The sequence below is a fragment of the Eptatretus burgeri genome, chromosome 8, assembly GCF_056783735.1.
Source record: "Eptatretus burgeri isolate ZD-2024b chromosome 8, Ebu_testis_v1, whole genome shotgun sequence".
In the NCBI taxonomy this organism is placed as follows: Eukaryota; Metazoa; Chordata; class Myxini; order Myxiniformes; family Myxinidae; genus Eptatretus; species Eptatretus burgeri.
The window spans coordinates 20,874,932-20,897,058 of record NC_140968.1 but is presented as its reverse complement, the minus strand read 5'-3'; the positions used below and the strand labels follow the sequence as shown (position 1 = coordinate 20,897,058).

The 22,127-nt window shown below is 42.6% G+C and overlaps 1 long non-coding RNA gene across 1 annotated transcript in view; it reads right to left on the bottom strand.

Moving 5' to 3' along the window:
* LOC147021266 (uncharacterized) overlaps window positions 1–20,886 on the bottom strand; it is a 32,582-nt gene extending 11,696 nt beyond the window's left edge. Inside the window, exons 1-3 of the long non-coding RNA XR_015061359.1 lie at window positions 20,354–20,886; window positions 13,354–13,471; window positions 2,799–3,049 (exon numbers count right to left, since the gene is read on the bottom strand). This is a non-coding gene — a long non-coding RNA (uncharacterized LOC147021266). The remainder of the gene's footprint in view (window positions 1–2,798; window positions 3,050–13,353; window positions 13,472–20,353) is intronic.
* Window positions 20,887–22,127: the final 1,241 nt, after the last annotated feature.

Genomic DNA, 22,127 nt, shown 5'->3' with positions numbered 1-22,127 from the left:
CATTCCACGAGGCCCTGCCAAGCATCATGGAGAAAAATAATTAAGGGAGAAAGGGGGAATTGGTGGGGGATTGATGGACATTAAATCAAAGAAACATCCGTGTCCATGCATATAGACGTACAGTGTACATTCAAATGCAATACCCTTGATGAAAATACGTCCAGTTAGTGTGTAAGGAAAGGGAAATCCATGAGGAGGCAACTCAGAGGTGAGTAAGGTAACAAATTAGTCCGGGCGTGTAGGTGTGTGCATTCTGCCACGTTTCACTGTTGTCATTGTACATCATATGCCTGATGTTGGCGAAATGGCTGGAGTGGTGGGCTTGGGATCCGAGGGTCCCGAGTTAAAATCCTGCTTGGCTGTTGAATTAAAACCAGGTGGAGTTGACTCAGCCTTTCATCCTTCTGAGGTAGGCAAAATGAGTACGAGCTTGCTGGTATTTTGCACCAGAGTTGTGACCCATCCAGGATTGTGCCCAAAAGACAAGGAGACTGCATAGGCAGCACCAATGCTCTGTACAGGTCATGGTCCCAATGGATGGAATGGCAACAAAAATCCAAGTAGTTTTACTAACGGGCTATTCGGATCTTCTGCACCAACCGAACGGGGACTTCAGAATTGTTCAAACCCATGAAAGATTCACAAACTGGAACCGCACTGGGTAGAGGGCATACCTCCGCCACGTTGAACAGTTTACATTTGTATCCCGCTGATCGGATCTGAACCAAAATCTAATCAGCTTGTTCTTGTCACCTACCCAACTCATCCACCAAGTTTGGTCCAAACGCGTCAACAACTTTTTGGTATATCGTATGATACATTGTTTTTGGCCCCATTTCTCAATGCGAGAGAATCACTTAAAAAATTTTTTTTAATTCTCGTGTCCAGATCCTGATTGGGATCTTCACCAAAATCGAATCGATTCGTCCTCGTCACACCCCCAACCTGTCCACCAAATTTCGTCCGAATCCGTCTACAACTTTTTGAGATATCTTGCTCACAAACAGAGGCGAAAAGGTAACCTCCATCCACCTTCGGTGGCAGAAGTAATGTCCATTTTCCCACTTCATCTATGACATGGGTAAACTTTCCCAGACAATAGATGAAAGAGAAATCATTCTGCTGAGCACAGGAGATGGACACGCAGCAAAGTTACCGTGGTCCCTGAATCTTCGATAAGACCTGCTTTTTTTAGTTTCAGGTCCACACATTCGGTAGACCCAATGCTGGGAAGCCAATGGGAGCATCTAGTCCTTTTGGGAGAAATAATTCTTCATTGCTTATGAAAATGACTCATGTGTGGCTCTCATGTTCCAGACACAAGACCTTGGCAGGAGCAGAGATGCAATTAGACTACCCAGCACATGCACAGATACTGCCGCTTTCGAACGGTGAGGTGTGGGTTCCACTCTCCACGGTGTGGGTCTGATGAAAAATAAACGACCGAAATTATTTACAAGCTGGAAAATTACACACAGCGGAATATCTTAATTATGGAAGCAATTGTATCCGTGCATTCGGGGGATACTTACAACAACTTATGGGCTCTCTCCGTGGTCTTCCTGTTTGCTTACTGTCATGGCACAAATGCGTTGATGTCTATCATGGGTATATACAGCTAAAAATAAAAACTTCACATCGTCCCTCGGTGTTCCAGGGTGGACGGGGTTGTGCTTATGGCAGCAATACCTTAATTCATTTTTACAGGGGGGGGAGGAAGGGGGTTACAGGATAATTACTCGTTTTTCTTATAGCAGGAAAATGGTTGAAAGCAGGCAGGAATATAATGGGAAACTCATCGTGTGTGATCATTTCTAAAAAAAATGTTGCCAGTAAAGTTGGAGTGATGGGTTTGGTGTTGAACCCGGGGTGGCGCACCCTCGAAGATCCATGACGACTTCAAAAACGATGAGAATGAGACACCCCGAGAGTAAGCGCTCTGGTTGACAGGATGGCCTAGAAGTATACACACTCACCTCTAAGTTGTATAGCCTGGGTTCGAATCCCGACCCAGCAATAAACTGTCATCCTGGTGTTTCTCAGATAGGGTGATTCCAACCCTCGGATGTCCGTTAAACCGGGTGTCCCATCTGCCGGCATTAAAGATCCCGCTGTGCACTTCCCGAAGAGTATGCGAGCTATTGCCGGAACCCTGAACAGATTCCAAATTCCTGCCCTAATCTACAGAGGGAACTTCATCAAAGACACAGGTGTACCCACAGCCAATGATGTTACCCCACAGCCTTGCGCTGCAGACAAAAGAAGAATGGGTAAGCTCTTGTTGTGCTGAGAATTATTGAAAAGTCTTCAAACTGCTCCTAATGTCGATTGTCTTCAAATTTGGGCTTTTTCTAGGACTGCTTGAGAAATGAGACGAACAGCTGGTTATATTGTTTTGGAATTAGGGCTTATGGTTCCTGCGAGGCAGGAAGCCATCAAGGGTCATCACATTTGAGGCACATGTCATGAAGCGTAATTTTGAATAAGAGATGGTGAGGTTATCATGCGGTACCTCATTACTGGGACTTGTCTCATGTGCAAACCTTAGCCAAGCTGTGGTCTTACAAAACCATGCAGTGTAATTAGTGGACCAGCACAACTCTGTCCTTAGCTATTAAATATTTAGGAGAAGGCAATTATATCTGGACCCAATCCCAGTCACAGGACATCTCAAAAACATGAACACTGCACCACCAGTCTTCCACTACACCAAGACAGCTTATTGGAAGGATTCATGATGGTAGTTGTTTATAGCTATAACAAGACTAACAGGATGGCATGGAGGTCGGCACACTCACCTCTGAACCGGCAAAGCTACAAACTGCCATCTTGGTGTGTCACAGGCAGGGTGAGGCATCACAGCAGGGTGAGGCATCACAGCAGGATGAGGCATCACAGCAGGATGAGGCATCACAGCAGAGTGAGGCATCACAGCAGGGTGAGGCATCACAGCAGGGTGAGGCATCACAGCAGGGTGAGGCATCACAGCAGGGTGAGGCATCACAGCAGGGTGAGGCATCACAGCAGGGTGAGGCCAATCCCACAAGAACTGGAGAATAATTGTGGCCATTAAGAAGAAGAAGAAGAAGAAAGGGAGGAATAAGTGGAAGAAGAAGACTAAGCTTCCTGTCTACTTACAAAACGAAGATGTTTTTCATGAGATATCTTACCATGATATTCACTGATATCAAAAAATCATCACTTTGCAAATCAAACTTTGTGTAGAAATCAAGTTAGAGCAACACTCGGCGGAGCGCATATAGCTCCGCAAGGATGAACACTTTACATTTTGTATCCACTGATTGGTTGGATCTGGATTCGGACTTGAACCAAAAACTAATGGGCTTGTTCTCGTCACCTACCCAACTCATCCACCAAGTTTCGTCATAACTCGTCCACAACTTTTTTAAAATATCGTGCGATATATCGTTTTTGGCCCAAACTCTCATCGATGAAGATTCACTTTAAAAACTATCGGATCCGGATTTTCACCAAAATTGAATCAATTCTTCCTTGTCGCACACCCAACCTGTCCACCAAGTTTCGTCCGAATCCGTCCACAACTTTTTTGAGCTATCCTGTTCAAAGACAAACAGAGAGGGGGTGAAAACAACCTCCGCTCACCTTTGATGGCGTAGATAACGCGAGCGAAGTCGAAGGCACACAATCGCAAAACCTCATTCTTCCCACCAAAAGCAAAGTTGAAAGACGGCTAAAACTTCCACAAGCGTCGACCCAACATCAAATTTTGAGTTTTAAAATGTTTTTCTGTTTGACCCCTGTGACCCCAAGTCCCCACCCCCTGGGGGCATGAACCAGGGGTCAAATTCCCCCCCCAAAAACACGTTACATATTCCATTTGTCCCCAAATGTTGATTGCACATGCAAAGTTTCATTTAAAGAATGTTTAAAAAACGTGCCCGTAATTGCATTTTTTGGTACTTGACCTTTTGACCGCACCCCAGGGAGGTCGAGCCTAAAATGACTGGTTTTGCACCTTTGTGCCATGTGATGATCATACCTACCAGGTTTGTTGAATTTCTACAAAACCACTTAGGAGGAGATAGCATGACGGACGGACAGACAGACAGACAGAGACAATTTCAATATCCTGCTGTTTCCTTTATAAAGAGGGTGGAGGTAAAGATGGAACATAAGTGTCGCACCAATTCGTCGTGAACCTCTCGTGTAAGTGAACAGCCTTTGGCATTGAAAATTGTTGGTTTTTACCCGTGTTCGAGGCATCATGTGTTTAACGATTAAGTAGCACGTATCCTTCTTCCCATACCGACCGAAAGAGCCCCAATTATTGCCACTAGTGTTTACTCCGAATCAATTATCTCGGGGAATAAAAACATAATGCTTGCTTGGTGGCATTTCGTTACACAAATCACGAGCAATTTTATAAATAACTTCCCACGTTACACATACGTGACTTGGAGCTGCAAAAAAACACACACACACACATACACACACATACACACACACACACACACACACACACACACACACACACACACACACACACACACACACTGCTGGAATTATAGATAGATATTGGGGTGGAATGTTTCATTGAATCAGGTATTGGTGGTCTATGTATTGGTGTTATACTACCATGACATAGTGGGTGAACTGGTGGGATAGCCCAGTGGTGTGCACACTACCCTCTGAGCTGTCAAGCCTCGGTTCAAATCTCTGTCTTTAAATCATCTGGGCAATCGAGGAGATATACCATCCACGCTGCCATGGGCACCCTCATCATGCCTCGGTATTGTCTGTGCCGAAGTAGGCACCACCAATGGGAATATGTATCCCGGATGAGCCCCAGATGTTCCAAAACCCAGGGTTATTTTTTTTGATCGATGTCCAACCAACAATTTGCGTCGTGTACACTTTTGTTGATTTAAGAGACAAAGCACAAGTGAAGCATAAAGCACATGATGACTGGCTCTTATTTCTCACTTTGCTTTACCGTTCATACTCATTCCAAGAACATTAATGAAAACCTTCCCATCTACAAACTACTCATAATTACTCGATGGTTCCATAATCAGAAGATGCTAGAAATGGCTCATTAATGTGAGATGGTTCAACGTCCAAAATAAAATAAAATGGTTCAGCTTAAAATACTGTACAATAATATTGCTAACGCTTGTCACCTTTTGACTCGACTCCATTTTTACAATGAACATCTCACCTCAACAAACATTACAGAATCCTGATCTGCACTATAATTCATGGACCGGTGTTTGTGTGTGTGTGTGTTTGTTTGTTTGTTATGCTACTCCTCCTACAGTTCTGGCCCAATTACATCCAGACTTGCTACGTAGGATTAGCATGACCCCCATTAATGTATAGGTGTGTTCTTATCTTTGCTGACGTGTTGGTGGGGTGAGTGGGGTGGGCAGGATGACGCAAATTTTCGATGTAAATGTGTATCGTGTAGCGCCGCCTGCAGATGGGGGACGGTATTACAAGTCTCCACCATTTACAGTTCAGTATTCTTGTCCCCATGTTTCCCCATGGTGGGGTGTGTCCCCACATTTCCCGATTTCATGTCGAATCACAACTATCATTACCCCATGTACCCAAATCGAAAATTGGGGTTAAGCAATTGGGTCATGTCCATCCGTCTGCCTACAAACCATGGTTTACAATCGAGGAACAACTTATTTAAATTGAATGTTATATTTTGAACACGAATCAGAACATGAATCGGAAAACGAGCCTGTAGTTTAACAGGACTTTGTCTCTGAATTTTTTATTTTTTTTTGTATACCTTGGTCGAGGCTCGTATGAGAGCTAACATACAACTCACAGCAAGGAGGCATGAGACAAGAGGGGCGGGAGTGGAAGGGACAAAACAGTGGGGAACAGACACATTAGGTGAACTGTGGAAGGGAGAGGGATGGGGATGGGACGGGGAACATGGCGAAGAGAAGATGGACATTTCAGGGACTTTCAGGAAGGAAAGCAGGAGAAATGAAGGAAGTGGGCTTGGGTGGATTATCGGGGGTAGAAAAGATCGAGGATTTGGATGGGGGAAGATAAGAGGTGGTGGTGAACAGCTGTTTTGAAAGCCTGGAGGGAAGAATGGGAAAGAATAGAGTGAGGAAGTTTATTCCAAAGGCAGGAAAAAGAGGAATGAAAGAGTGAAGATGAGCAGTGATTCGTGATTTTGGTAGTTTTACCAGAAGGGGGTTGTTGGCGGACCTTGAGCGCCCTGTGGAAATGTGGTGGGGACAAATCGCAGAGAGAGCAGGGGGGCAAGGCTGGAGAGGAGTCGGTAGAAGACAGAAAGACCACCGACCAACCTGCGGTGATTGAGTGAGAGGCCCAAAGACTCAGCTTCATTGCGGGAGATGCCGATGATCTTAAATGCCCTGGTTTCGACAGCGTGAAGCCGAGAAAGGTGGGAGGCAGGAGCACCAGCCCAGAGGGGAGAGCAGTACTCCATCAGGCTACGGACAAAAGCTTTGTAAGTGGTCAGGAGCTCAAGAGGGCCGAGGAAGGACTTTGCACGACGGAGGATTCCCGGTCAGCGACTGGCTTTTGAGGCGAGGTTGGAAATGTGACTTTCCCAGGAAAGGTCATGGCAGATAGTGAGACCCAGAAGCTTGAAAGAAAAGACTTCTTCCAGAGGATTGTTGAGAAAGTGGATGGGGGGGTTTTGTAAACGGTCCTTTCGAAGAGACATAGTGAGAGTGTGAGATTTGTCTGGATTGAAAGACATGTTCCACGTGTTGGACCAGTTTGTGATTTTATCCAGATCTGCAGTGAGCGAAGAAGCTGCTGCTTGCCGGTCTGAGGGATGACAGATGGTACGGCAGAGGGTGGAGTCGTCGGCAAAGAGAAATAGAGGATTTTCCAGAGAGTCCGAGAGATCATTGATGAAAACCACAAAAAGAACAGGGCCCAGAACGCTACCTTGAGGAAATCCAGCCTGCACAGGAAGAGGGGATGAAAGAACTCCATTTAGGGCCACACGTTGACTGCGACAGGAGAGGAAGTCTGCGAGCCATGAGTGGAGATGGCCTTGAATACCATGGGAAGAGAGTTTGGTGAGTAGGGCAGGGTGCCAGACTGTGTCAAAAGCACGTGATATGTCCAGGGATACGGCTCGGATTTCCTGTCTGGCATTGAGGACCTCCATCAATTGATGGGAGAGCAGAAGCAGCATATCCAGGGTAGAGTGACCTGGTCTGAAACCAAATTGATGATTGGAAATCAAGCCATTGGAGAAGAGGAAGGATTTCATATCTGAGGCGATGATGGATTCCATCACCTTGCTGATGATTGGGAGAAGGCTGATTGGTCTGTAGTTACAGGGATCTGTTTTTGCACCTTTTTTATGCAGGGCAGTGATGTTAGCAGATTTCCAAGCAGATGGCAGATGACCTTGGGCAAATGAGAGGGTGAATAGAACAGAGAGTGGGTGAGCAAGAGCAGAAGAGCAGGCTTTGAGGACACGTGGGCTGATGCCGTCTGGACCGGTTGCAGAATCTGACTCGAGGTTTGAAAGCAAGCTCTCCACCTTGTCAGGAGAAAAGGATACAGAGTCCAGGGACAGTTGGGTGCGACTGGGTAAAGTGGGTAGAGATAGAGATGGGTTTAGGACACAAGATTTAGCTGCAAACACCGAGTTTAGACATTCAGCTTTATCACGTGTGGAATCAGCAGTGCGGCCATTTGAGGTAAGGGAGGGGATGGAGGGGGAACATACACCAGAAACAGATTTGATTAAACGCCACCAGGATTTTGAGGAGGGAGAGAGGTTTGAGAGTTCAGACTTGAAATGAGAAAGATGTTGTTTTCTGGCTCTCCTAAGGGTAGATACACACTTGTTCCGAGCTTTGTGGAAAGAACTGAGATTGCCCTCAGTTTGGTTTGCTTTCCATGAGGCAAAGGCAAGTCGTTTCAGGACAATTGCCTCGCCACAAGCTTCAGTAAACCAAGGGCGGGAGGAAGGGTAAGACAACTGAACATGAGAGGGGATAAATCTGTGCATGAGGGAGAGCAAGTTTCTTTGAAAGAATTCCCAGGATGAGTTGATGTTTGAGAAAGTAGTGATAGGAGACCAGTCTGTAAGTTTGATGGCTGCTTGGAGACCCTGCCAGTCGGCTTGAGTGAAATGCCAGACTCGACGGCGGTGAGGTGGTTCTTTGATAACAGCCAGAGAGATGTCCACTTTGACAAGGACGTGGTCAGAAGAACCGATTGGAGCGAAGGAATTTGTCCCGATTGCACATGCACAGAGAGGAGCGAGATAATATTTTTACTCCGTCTGCCTTCCTGGCACTCAAACGAAATTTAAAATCATTCCAAACAGGAAACTTATTGTTTTAAAAGGAAGTTATAATGGACACAAACAACAGGCACAATGAACTAACGTAGCGTGTTAGATTAGGCGGTGTAATAGCCGTTGCATCAACGGCAGTAAAAATGGCGGTAAAATCTGGAATGAATTTATTTATACGACTTTTGCAATCGTTATTTTATTTAAATTGAATTGTATACTTAAACACTGTAGTGGTGGTTGACTGATATATTGGCTGGGCCAATATAATCGGCCGATATCTGGCATTTTACGGATATCAGCATCGGCCAATGTTGGTGCTGATATGGCCGATATTAAAAATGAACTTTCTTTCTCATGATGCTAAGCAGCTGGGGCTCTGTCTTGTGTCAATTTGGCATCTGCAGCCACCTTTCACGTCAGATGGCTACTGTGGAATGTTAGTGAGAGCTTGCTCGCAACGCTGGACACGCCAAAGACGAAAAGGTAAGATTGTATATTCCGAGCTATAAAACGTCAATTTATTTCATTCCCCATGGTGAACCAAGCCATGCTCACCATGCCCACTGTTCGTGTTACGGAACCTCCCCAGACGTCACACATATGCGCGGCCGCATCTCAGCCTTTCACAAGCCCTCTCTCGCACCGTGGGACTCTCTCAAACCGCTTATGCACACGGGCCATCTCACTACCTTGGATGCTCTCACACAGTGGGACTTTCGCACACTCACACCCTGGTTCCCGTGGGAAATTTTTAATCTGTACTTGTACATTTCCTGGTCACCCCAGATGCAGTTGGACATGTAACATTGCTTATTTGAGTTCACACCGACTCCGTGTCCTTTGATATAAGTGTCTGAAACACATCCGGCCGTCACTCCTCGCCAACCTAACTACTCAGAGATGGGCCGTGGGATGCCAGACAGTGTGTGGGTGCATCAAAAGTCAAAACCTTCGTGGAACGTAGCGCATAATGTCTTGTGCACTCTTCAATACCATGACTGTAAGGGATCAATGAGTGATGCGAGAGCCTCTGTGTCTGAGAAACAAAGGAAAGCTATTAAAATGAAGGTGAAGTTAGAAGTGATCGAGCGATAAAAGTAGTGAATATTTGCCGAGTGCTTGGAGGAATCCACCTTACAAGAAATTTGAGCGAATACCGATAACATCAAAGCGAGTGCTTCGAGAGTTTCACCATTACTGCAAAGAAGTGAGTCACATTCAAGGCAACATGATCAACTGATTAACATCAATGTGATTAACTGGTTAACAACAACGTGATCAACTGGTTAACAACAATGTGATCAACTGGTTAACAACAACATGATTAACTGGTTAACAACAACGTGATCAACTGGTTAACAACAACATGATCAACTGATTAACAACAACATGATCAACTGATTAACAACAACAACGTGATTAACTGATTAACAACAACATGATTAACTGATTAACAACAACGTGATTAACAACAACATGATTAACTGATTAACAACAACATGATCAACTGATTAACAACAACGTGATCAACTGATTAACAACAACGTGATCAACTGATTAACAACAACATGATCAACTGATTAACAACAACATGATTAACAACAACGTGATTAACAACAACATGATTAACTGATTAACTACAATGTGTTTAACTACAATGTGTTTAACAACAATGTGATTAACTGATTAACAACAATGTGTTTTACTACAATGTGTTTAACAACAATGTGATTAACTGATTAACTACAATGTGTTTAACTACAATGTGTTTAACAACAATGTGATTAACTGATTAACAACAATGTGATCAAATGATTAACAACAACGTGATCAACTGATTAACAACAACATGATCAACTGATTAACAACAACGTGATCAACTGATTAACTACAATGTGTTTAACAACAATGTGATTAACTGATTAACAACAATGTGTTTAACTACAATGTGTTTAACAACAACGTGATTAACTGATTAACTACAATGTGTTTAACTACAATGTGTTTAACAACAACGTCATTTACTGATTAACTACAAGGTGATTAACAACAACGTGATTAACTGATTAACTACAATGTGTTTAACTACAATGTGTTTAACAGCAATGTGATTAACTGATTAACAACAATGTGTTTAACAACAATGTGATTAACTGATTAACTACAATGTGTTTAACTACAATGTGTTTAACAACAACGTGATTAACTGATTAACTACAATGTGTTTAACTACAATGTGATTAACAACAACGTGATTAACTGATTAACTACAATGTGTTTAACTATAATGTGTTTAACAACAACGTGATTTACTGATTAACTACAATGTGTTTAACACCAATGTATTTAACAACAACGTGATTAACTGATTAACTACAATGTGTTTCACAACAACACGATTAACTGATTAACTACAATGTGTTTAACAACAATGTGATTAACTGATTAACTACAATGTGTTTAACTACAATGTGTTTAACAACAACGTGATTAACTGATTAACTACAATGTGATAAACAACAATGTGATTAACAACAACATGATCAACTGATTAACAACATGATCAACTGATGAACAACAACATGATTAACTGATTAACAACATGATCAACTGATTAACAACAACATGATTAACTGATTAACAACAATGTGATTAACTACAAGGTGATTAACAACAACGTGATTAACAACAACATGATTAACTGATTAACTACAATGTGTTTAACTACAATGTGTTTAACTACAATGTGTTTAACAACAATGTGTTTAACAACAATGTGATTAACTGATTAACTACATTGTGTTTAACTACAATGTGTTTAACAACAATGTGTTTAACAACAATGTGATTAACTGATTAACTACAATGTGTTTAACTACAATGTGTTTAACAACAATGTGTTTAACTACAAAGTGTTTAACAACAATGTGTTTAACAACAATGTGATTAAGTGATTAACTACAATGTGTTTAACTACAATGTGTTTAAGAACAATGTGTGTGTACCGTTTTTACAGCCATTTTTCCCTGCTGTGCAGGGGTTGGGCTTTTTCTTGAGGCAATGTTTTATGGCCGGATGCCCTTCCTGACGCCAACCCTGGTCACCTCTTACGACACACAGGGATATGGTACACCTATTCTAACCGGGGCATACACCGGGACCAGTACACTGGTACTCATTTCGCCGACCTCAGAGGGATGACAGGCTGAGTCAACCACCTGGTGTTAATTCAGCAGCCAACGGGGCTTGAACTCAGGACCCTGGGATCCCAAGCCGCCACCCTAACCACTGCGCCAACACCAGGCTTATTTAACAACAATGTGATTAACTGATTAACTACAATGTGTTTAACTACAATGTGTTTAACAACAACGTGATTAACTGATTAACTACAATGTGTTTAACTACAATGTGATTAACTGCACAGTCAGATTAACTGATTAACTGCAACATCAGATGTTGACGACCCTGCATCTTCCTCCCCTCTATATCTCCACACCATCACCCTTCCACCTCAATCACCACAAGCTACAACGTTTAACACAGGTTGGTGAAGTTTAATTTTATTTAATTTAATTTAAATGTGTGTGTCTGTGTGTCTGTGTGTCTGTGTGTCTGTGTGTCTGTGTGTCTGTGTGTCTGTCTCACACATCCAATATCCATGTCCTGACACACAACCTTCACTGATTACATGATTTCTTAAGGGAAAATGACTTTCGTTTTACACGTTTTCAGCTAACGCAGTAAATTCTCGGAACACAACCACCATGTTGAACGAGGAATTACGGTGTATGACGCTCAAAAGTGGGAATAATGAGACAAATGGCGGGAAACACCCCTGAACACCCATGGCGCGCCCTAACATTGCGGCTGGCACTGAAACTATGCTGGATGCGGGAATGAAAATGTTTTGTTTTGGTTTTTTTTTTTACATTTTTTCACCAAAATCTCAAAATTATAGTTTTAGCTTGAAAAATTGGTGGTTTTCAGGAAAAGCCGGATTTTAGGATCCTGGATTGAGGTGTACCTGCATACCGCATGGACTTCAGTGCACATAACTTTGCAGATGCCGCAACTGCACCAATGTGGATGACTAACCCGGCGATGAACTCACTCAAGATGATGGCTCGGATGAGGACGTTTGAATGACGTCAGCATGCAAAAATGAAGAAAATTGCTATATTTGGTACCTATTTCTGCAAATTGGTTGCATTTTTTATGACTATTTCGCCCCCAAAAAATGCATTGTGGGACTACATAGAACCATGAATAGTACTTGGTTCGTGTATAAACTTTGCTCGACGTTATCATTGTGTTGATAATTAAAATAATGCTGCCAGTTAGCCTATACTGCACTGTGATGTTGTGCATGAGCAAGCGAAGTTAATATTGTGTTAAATAAATTTGTTAATTTAAGATCAGCAATTTTATGTAACTTTAATTTCTTTATTATTAAATTGTTTAATGAGATACAAATATCAGCATTAAATCAATCATCGCCTCCCCCCCCCCCCCCCCGGCCCTTGAAAAACCCATAAACGGTCGACCTCCATACTGTAGAACACCAATCGCCTTCTTATTACTTCCAAGAACCTCCAGTTTTGCAGTACTTGGACATGTTAAATAATTCATGATGCGCTGAACACAGTCGTCACCTAACAGCCACTTGTAAACAATTTGTGGTATCCTCCATCCTGACCCATCATCTTGTGCCGCTATTAACATCTCTAAATCAATCCTCTTCTTGCAGGTTAATTTTCCTTCTCTCCTCTCTTTCTTCCATTCATTCCCTTGCTTGTCATGCCAACCTCTTGCCATACAGTCAGAACATTGCCTTTTTGCAATGATCCTGTTTTGCAGTGACTCCTGGGAGTATTTATAGTCTTTCTTCCACTTTTTCAAATTTCCTGATCGGCCACTGTAGCTAGCCATCTTTCCTGAAGTCCTTCCCACTGTGGGAGTGGGTTCGGCAGATCTCTATTAGTGTGTTAAAACTGTTTCTGGAATCAAATATGACAACATCAGCCTGGCTGTCTGTAATGTATAAGTACCTGGTAGTTTGCCTCCCTACGATGCCTCGGCACTTGAAACTCTTCAAAGCATTTCTCCCACGCTGCTGGACCACATCCTCATGGGAAATGCTATTCCCATTATCCATTCTGAAAAAGCCTGGGACAATGAAAAGAGGAAAAAAAAATGGAAACAAAAACAAATAATATTACTTTGGGCAAATGATGACCTGATATGAAAATTCTCTCAATTTTCATTTATGGGCATCTATGATCAATATATTTTTTTAAAAAGTGTTGTGGAGGAGCAAAAAAAGGGTGTGGAGGCTGGAAGGAGCTCGGCATAAGGGGGAGTGAGGGTTTTTTTGGGGGTCATTTTGAAGAGGAAGCAAGTCAAAAGCTTTGTTATTTTTGACAATGTAATAGATATACAGTAGATGACCCCTTAATATGATATACGTGGGAGGGGATAGGGGAGACATATTGCTTCTTCCCATATGTCAATAACCTTTCATCTGTAAACGTCGTTTGCCAATCAGAATTGTTCACGAAAGACAAGTGGCCATTTAGTTTGCCACAATTGAGCAATTTTAGTTTCATGATCGATCCTTTCAGTATTTGCGATTGGTCCAACTTGATGTCGTATTTCAGGAATTCGATGAACCTCCGATATCAAATGCAGAAGCTACTACTGCTTGGCCCACCGGCTAGACCACGGATTTGAGTCCCTTTGTAACCTCGATTCCTGGAGTTGACCTGAATCAATTAATACATGATATTGGCATCATGTCTGAAGATTATACGTGTGTAATTTGGCGTACTATTTACCTTCGAGCCTTCTGCTACAAACGATTAGGTATTGCTATGGAGGTTTGTTCATTTCTCCTTGTAGGCCCACCAGGGGGCCACATTTGTCTGACAAGTCGGTCAAAGACCACAGAAGATGCTTTTGAAATAAGAAGTTCAACCCTTTACTGGGAGCACACACATTGTGGTAAATAATGGATGAAATTTTTTCCGATATCCCATACTTATGGAAAATCATCGCAATTTGTTACGATGATCGTTTACCATCGATAGTGTTCTTAAAGTGAGAAAAACAACGACATGAGTTTGACTTTCTGACAAATTTGACACCAATTATAATCGGCCAAATCAACCAACATTGGACAAGTGATCTACTGCAGGTGGATTGGTCTACTCTGATGAAGATGAGTTTGACCTGGGCTATGTTTACGAAACACAAAAGTGGTGAATACACGAGTACAACTCCATTGGGTCATGCTTTTGGAAAATGAACCGTCCTCGATGTGGTGACGTAGTGACACATTGTGAAGAATGATGGCACGGGAGATAAAATTCACTTGGAAGTACCCGCTCCCTTCGGGAGCGAATTATAGTGTCGGTGAAATATATTGCACAATGCCACGTGTACAAACTCCCCCTCCCCCGATTTGTAAAAATTCTGGTATCACCCCTCCTCATCTGTCTATAATTCCAGCAATGTGTGTGTGTGTGTGTGTGTGTGTGTGTGTGTGTGTGTGTGTGTGTGTGTGTTTGTGTGTGTGTGTGTGTCTGTGACCGCGGTTTCTCGACAACCGCTGGTGCGATCTAATAGAAACTTGCCAGGTATATTGCTGGGGACCTGAGGATGTGCCTTTTCAAGGTTTGATATTAATCGGACAAGTGGTTCCCAAGTTATGGGCATTTATCTACCAAAGCAATGACAGGACACGGTGCTATGACATCACGATTGACGTCACAATTCTTCTTCTTTTTTTTGCACGTACGGGCACGCGAGAATGAAGGAGCGGCCTGTGTGGTTGTTGTTTCTGGCACGCGGTTTGAATTTTTTTTCTTTTTCTTTTTCTTTTTCCCCACATACGGCCACGCACGTACGGGCCAGCACTAGTTTATAATAATTGTGGTTACGCCTCTTTTAGTGGGAAAACTTATAGCATAACATATATGTTATGCTAAATATAGCATAACAATTGTGCATTTTGTGAGGAAAGCACCAAATTTGGCACACTAGTAGCCTATTATATGATGAACAGATTTGGATATTGGGCCATCTCAAAATTTTTGATGGCAGTGGAAAATGGCTGCAACAGCCATCAGCGGCTGAATTTGAGATGGCCCAACATCCAAATGAACCCGCGTGGAAGAGTGGCTGGGGTTTCCCGGCAGGGGCCAAGGCCCCACCCCGGAAAGGTATGCCGTGGGATCCTGTCCAATCAAAAGCAGACAGCGAGGTGTCTCCACCAAGGCCTCTCCCTGCTGAGTGAGGTCCATAAATTCCTGAGCACTCTCTGAGGCAGGGGTCTTTTTGGGGTCTTGGAAAGTCTTTTTGGGGTCTTGGAGTTTTTGGTGGGTCTTTTGGAGAGTTTTAGAGGGATTTTTGTCACGGAATGGTTTTTTGGTGTTACGAAGGTCGTCGAGTTGGCGAACATGTCTCTGCTGGCCTTCTACAAGGAAGGAAAGAGCGACCCGACCCCCCTCCCCTCTGTGGACCCCGCTACTCACCACCCGAGCTCTGTCATGAACCTCGAGTCCCACACGTGCGACTGGGGACCAAACCAGCGACCATTGTCAGGTGCCGCAGCACGGAGTACCCCTTTTCTCTGACGGCCAGGTACCCAACCGAACTCTGACCCCCAGCTTGTCTCTCTCCTCAGCTGCAAAGGTCCAATAAAGAACTCTGGGTTTCTTTTCATTTGTGTGTGTGTCTGCGTGTGGGCCTGTCCTTAAGTAGAACTGAATAAGTGTTTTTGGATCAGTGTAAATACTTCTTGCATATTCGTGTTAAGTCTTGCTTTGTGTCTTCATTTACTGTAAATAAAACTTGTTAGAAATGTTCCCAGTTCGTTTCCGTCCCTTCTTGAATTGATCCAGCATGGTTCGGATCTGAGTTTAGGCGGGGTTTTATTCCCGGTAATCTGGTCATTCCAGCCGGACCAGCTTTGGCAGGTTCCGCTCGGCTGCACCTGAAACCGGAGTTGGTAGTCGGTAGTTGGAACTCTACCGCAGTCAGTAGAGTGACCCGGTTCGAGCAAGACGTGCCGAGGGCATGGTTTCCCGGGTAGTCAAAATCGCGTAGTTAATTAAGTAAATTAGTTATAGACAAATAGACCCTACGCTACACGGTTGAAATATTGGCGACCACGTTCGGTTAAACGACCCGCCGGCTCGTGGAGTTATCCGAGAGACGGTCTACAATTCCGGGGAGTTTGGTTGGAGATGACGCAAGCTTTCCCCACCTCGTGGTCGTTCTTGCCACCAACGCCCGGCCTACAACAACATATATATATATACATATACATATCCATAAATATATATATATATATATATATATATATATACATATACATATAAATACATATACATCAAAATATAGAGATATACATATACAGTTATATATATATATATATATATATATATATATATATATATATATATATATATATATATATATATATATATATATATATATATATATATACAGATAAATATATATACATATACCTAAAATATATATATATAGACATATACATTAAAATCCGATGTATATGTGTATGTATATACATACACATACATATAAATATGTATACATATACATATATATATATATATATATATATATATATATATATATATATACATATACATATACATATCAAGATATATAAAAATATATATACAAATATATACATATACATATAAATATATTTACATATACATATATATATATATATATATGTATGTATACATAAACATATAAATATATATATATACATATACATACATATACATATATATATATATATATATATATATACATATACATACATATACATATATATATACATACATATACATACATATACATATATATATACATATACATACATATACATATATATATATATATATATATATATATATATATATATATATATATATATATATATATATATATATATACACATGCATATACACCAGCAAATCCCACCCATCGCTTTGCTGACGGGAGCAGTAAAAAGGGGGGGGGGAGAGGGGTGGAAGAGAGGAAGAGTGAGGAGGTGGAGGGGGAAAGGGAAGGCAGACGTGCGGTGGAGCATCAATTATGATTCATACTGTCTCATCAAATACATTCTGCATCGAATAACAGTGAAGATGAAAACAAAGTAATGTCTGAAATCCATTTTCTACTGGTCATATTATATAAATACCGCCTGGTAGTACAGCGGATAATCACAATAATTGTGTGTTTTATGAGAAAAGCATGAATTTTTGGACATAGTTTGTGAATACCATGAGGTTTATTTTCAGTTGTGGAGGGAAGTCCGATTTGACCTCTGAGGACCGTGAGAGGTCAAATCCAAGATGGCCGCCAGTCCACCGGGTCTAATGTTCAAACGCGTTTAATTTTGGAACTAAACAGTGTAAAAAAACATTTAAGGTGTCATTTCCAACTAAGTTTGGAATGGCCATTCCTTTGGTGATACTTTTGAGATCGCCAGGAGCCAAGGAAATGCATTTCGATCAAGGTCAAGGTCAAATTACGTTAAAAACTTTTGGACATTCTTTTGGGAAGGACAATGGATTGGACCCTATGCAATATAGCGAAACTTCGCTTCCATTTTGACACTATAGGGATAATAATATAAAAAAAAATTTAACAGAATAGTCCCATGCTGCTGGTCTATTTAATACGTTATTAATAGCAATGATGATGATGGTAATGGTAGTGATCAAAATCTAACAGCCTCCAGAACAGAAGCACAGTGCAGTGCACTTGAGCGCAGCTTTGGCACACTTGCACCGTCCAGTGCATCCTTTCTCACAGCGACAGCGGATCAATTCAAGGCACGATTTTGATGCTTCGCGGAGAGTGGTCCAAAGCGGCTGCCACCCAGTTGTTTCCTTTGTCCAGCCCCAGTCAGATGGCTCTGGCATCTCTAGATCCAGGACCAATGCCTGGTTCCAACAGTTGGCCCGGTAGCAAGTGCGCTTGATGTGCTGTTTGAGTGCTGCCTGGGTTGGAGGAATGTTCTCTAGAGTTCTAGACTTCTATGTGAAGAGCTGTTTCCTTGCATGATTCACTTCCGTGCTCTCACTGGTTCGGTCGTACATTAGCACCACAAATCGCTCTAGCAGAAACATTGATCCTTCACTGACCTCACTTGGCATGCAGAGGAGTTCACTGAAAGCATCATTCACCTCTGGGAAAGACTTCCAAGTTTTCCAGGCAGTCTTCTTTCCTCTGCCAGCGAATGCAGATACAGTGTCACACCCGGTGAAAGCGTGAAGGACTGGGAGAGTCAGACACTGTGTTGGATTCATTGTGGCAACCATTTCCTTGAATTCTGACATTAGACAAGGGAAAGGAAGCTATCTATAAAACACATACTTACTGAGATATCTGAACTAAAGGACCTGAATGTTGAGTGTGCTCATGGCTTCCAGATTCGCAACAATATGACCATATCACATTTCTCCACTGTTCGGTAGTCCATTGCCTGTGGTCTTTGCACCACTGCACTCGCAAACATGCAGTGCCAGGTGTGATGAGCAGCTTGTGCACTGCTGGCAATAACCCACCCACTCTTTGTGAAAGACACCGTGGGAACTTTAATGTCCACTAATGACCACTGACGGCAATCAGGTCCTCCAGATTAACGTCCTTTAGATGCAAGCACTTTGACCAGTACAATGTGGAGGATCTTCGGTCATCTGCCACCGTAGGCAGGTGTGTTGCTGCCAATGAAGTTTCCTCATAAGGATTGCACTGTCTGATTCACCTTTGCCTCGCTCATGGTATTCCGGACAGGAACCTGTACCTGGTTCACAGAACTCACCTCCTCTTCCGAAGGTGGTATCGTTAACGTTGACTAACTATTTCTAGTAGACAGCACACCGAGTTTAACGTCCATCCAAGGAAAAGCGCGCATTGTAATTCAACAAGTCACCTGCGAGGTACAAATCCTGCAATTTATAGTATGGGGTCGGGAATCGAACTCAGGTGAGTGCGTGATACCTCCGAGACATCTAAGGTGATTCTTATTGAAAGTCAAAATGTCCAAGAGCACCCGAAGCAGTCCACCTCTTCTCGATAAAGAGGTAAAGGATACGTCGCTTATGAGATGCCGGATTCACAACTGACAGTTTCAGGGTCACACGTCTGAGTCTTGGGCAAGGATAATCACAAATTGTCGGCTGTGCAACCTATCTTGAGCCGACGAGTGGACCAAGTGCATTCCACCCGCCAATTTAGCCACGTTTTAGAGTCGATATCGACATGCCGCTCACCGTCGCATGATGATGCGCCGGTTAAGTTCCATGGCAGAGCCGCCATATGTTTTTGTCAGCCATCATTCTAATTTAATTGTTTTCCAATGGCAGCGATAAACGTAGCCTGACTTTTAAAAACAATCTCCACGCCACTCATAACAAGCACTTTACTGCGGCGTTCGGAGGAACCAGCTTGGATTCAGAAAAAAAAAGCATGGTTTTTGTTGTCTCTTTTGTACACGTTGATGAGATGGTTGTCTGCGTACCAGTCGACCACAAGTTTCTCATTGGGTTGTTCGTTTCTTAAATCGTGTCTTTGTTTTGTGCATTCCGATGAGCTTTCCCTGATATACAGTCGATAATGTGGGGGGGGGGGAGGGGGGTTCCCTTAAGTTGTCACTTCAAAAAGCACTTTTGCACTGCAATTTACCGGTGTCAGTCCACATCAACCTCGACCTAGAGTATAAATAACAACAGAAAGTACAGCATTACTTTCGAACAAATAGCTCAACTTTTAAAAGTTTTAGAATTTTTATTATGATTATTATTATTATTATTATTATTATTATTATTATTTTATATATTTTTTAGCAGAAATCGCACTCAGAAACAGCTGCGACTGTATCGGCCCCAATTATTCACACCTTAATGTGGGGCTGGCAATTTTTTGCCCAGGTCTCACGAACTGGTTGGTCAGGCCAGGAATTTGTAAAAAAAAAAAATTCAGGATGCTGGCAATGTGACTCACCTACTCCTTGTGAAAGTTCTTGAACATCCACCAATGATGACCAATGCGAGCAGACGGATCCTCCGGCTGAAGATCCTCTAAATGGAAGGCACCCGCAATGATGCCTCCACCTGGACGTGAAACACCAGGGTAACAGTTTCAAGCTGGGCCAGGATTCGAACTCAGAAAGCATGCACAATATTAAAAGAAAAATAATAATAATAAACTAAATCAAGGTTGGTTGTAAAGTTTGTGTTTGAAAGATGGAACAAGAAACCCACAAATGTTGTATGATCGTACTTTTATAAGCAGATTGATTGTATGAAGGTGAAACTATGGATGCAATCTACAGGATATTGATTGAGATATGCTACCCGCCGTGGGAAGCAAGGAGAAGTTGACGTTCCGAGCATTAACCCTTCGTCGGGGCAAAGAGGGTTAACTCCCAAAATGCCATCCTTTGCTCTGACGAAGGGTTAACTCCTGAAACGCCAGCTTCCCCTTGCTACCCATGGCGGTTTACCTTACCTTGATCAACGTCTTCCTGATTTCATCCTTCCTTGTACCTGTCTGCTGACGCAAGTCGACCAGTCATAATTGTCGCATCACAAGTGACAGACAGTGAGAATATTGATGGTCCAGGTTGACCTTGTAGTATATACTCGATCCAAAAAATGTTCAGGTTGGCCTCACTGTTGTCACAGAGCCATGGCCATAAACATCATGTTTTCATAAAAATGCAGGAAGGCAGCTCTTACCCTGATGGAATGCACGCTCGGTGAGCGGGTGAGGCGAGGCATGGATTACATGGTGTGCATTTGCCTGCGGTTCAGTCATCATGCATTCGCTGTTCGCTTTGGCCGAGGTCTTTAGGCAAAACGAAATGTGCAATCCTGGCCGAGTGTCATAACTCGCCTTCACAGTTTACATGTCGACGATGTGCGTGTGACCTACCCCTGGCATGCCCCACGCCAGCCCGTCACTCCATGTTCTACGATTCGTGCCTTTTCAGCAGCTGGGTCTTTGCTATAGAAGAAATGGGACACTTTGGCTAACAGGGGATTTCATCAAATTATTATTTCGATCAGGTGGACAGCTGAGCAGCCACCTGCTGCGAACCTCAACCACGGTGTCCAACCATGGACTGAATCCCCAAAATGGACGGCTGGTTTACGCTCAACAATGGGTGGCCATCACCACCGATAGCAGTTTCCTTGAATGATCCAGGACAGGTGCCAAAGGTGCTGTGGCAAGTCTATTGAGAATGCAGTGAAGGGCAGTGTTAATTATAGAGCGAGCTAGGAATTCCTTATGGATATGTACATATGGGCTACAGAAATGTTGCAGGAACACCTGTCAGACATGAGGCTCAAAACCCAGGTGGGTGTTAGGTGGGAAAACTCAGGTGGGAAAACCTAAATTTCCAAATCCTCATTTGGCTTTATCTGAAGACAGCGCAACAGGCTGCGCCCATTGATTATAATGCCACCAGCAAATCGAACAGATTGGCCACATCTGAAATCAATATTTTGTCGATACAGTACAGGTACATAAAAACGACAATACAAAGCGAATGGTAAAAAAAATTAAAACAAGAAAACTTTAACTGTTACAAATTTAGACACTAAGTGCACCTCATTTAACGCAATTCTTCTCATATACGCCGCTGGTTTTACAAAGGCCTTTTAAAGGGCCCATGGGTTCAGAACCCACGATTGTTTCTCTCCAAATGACCAACCCCAAAAAATAAAAAATAAAAAGTTCAATGGTCAACACCAAGAATATCGCAGTGTCA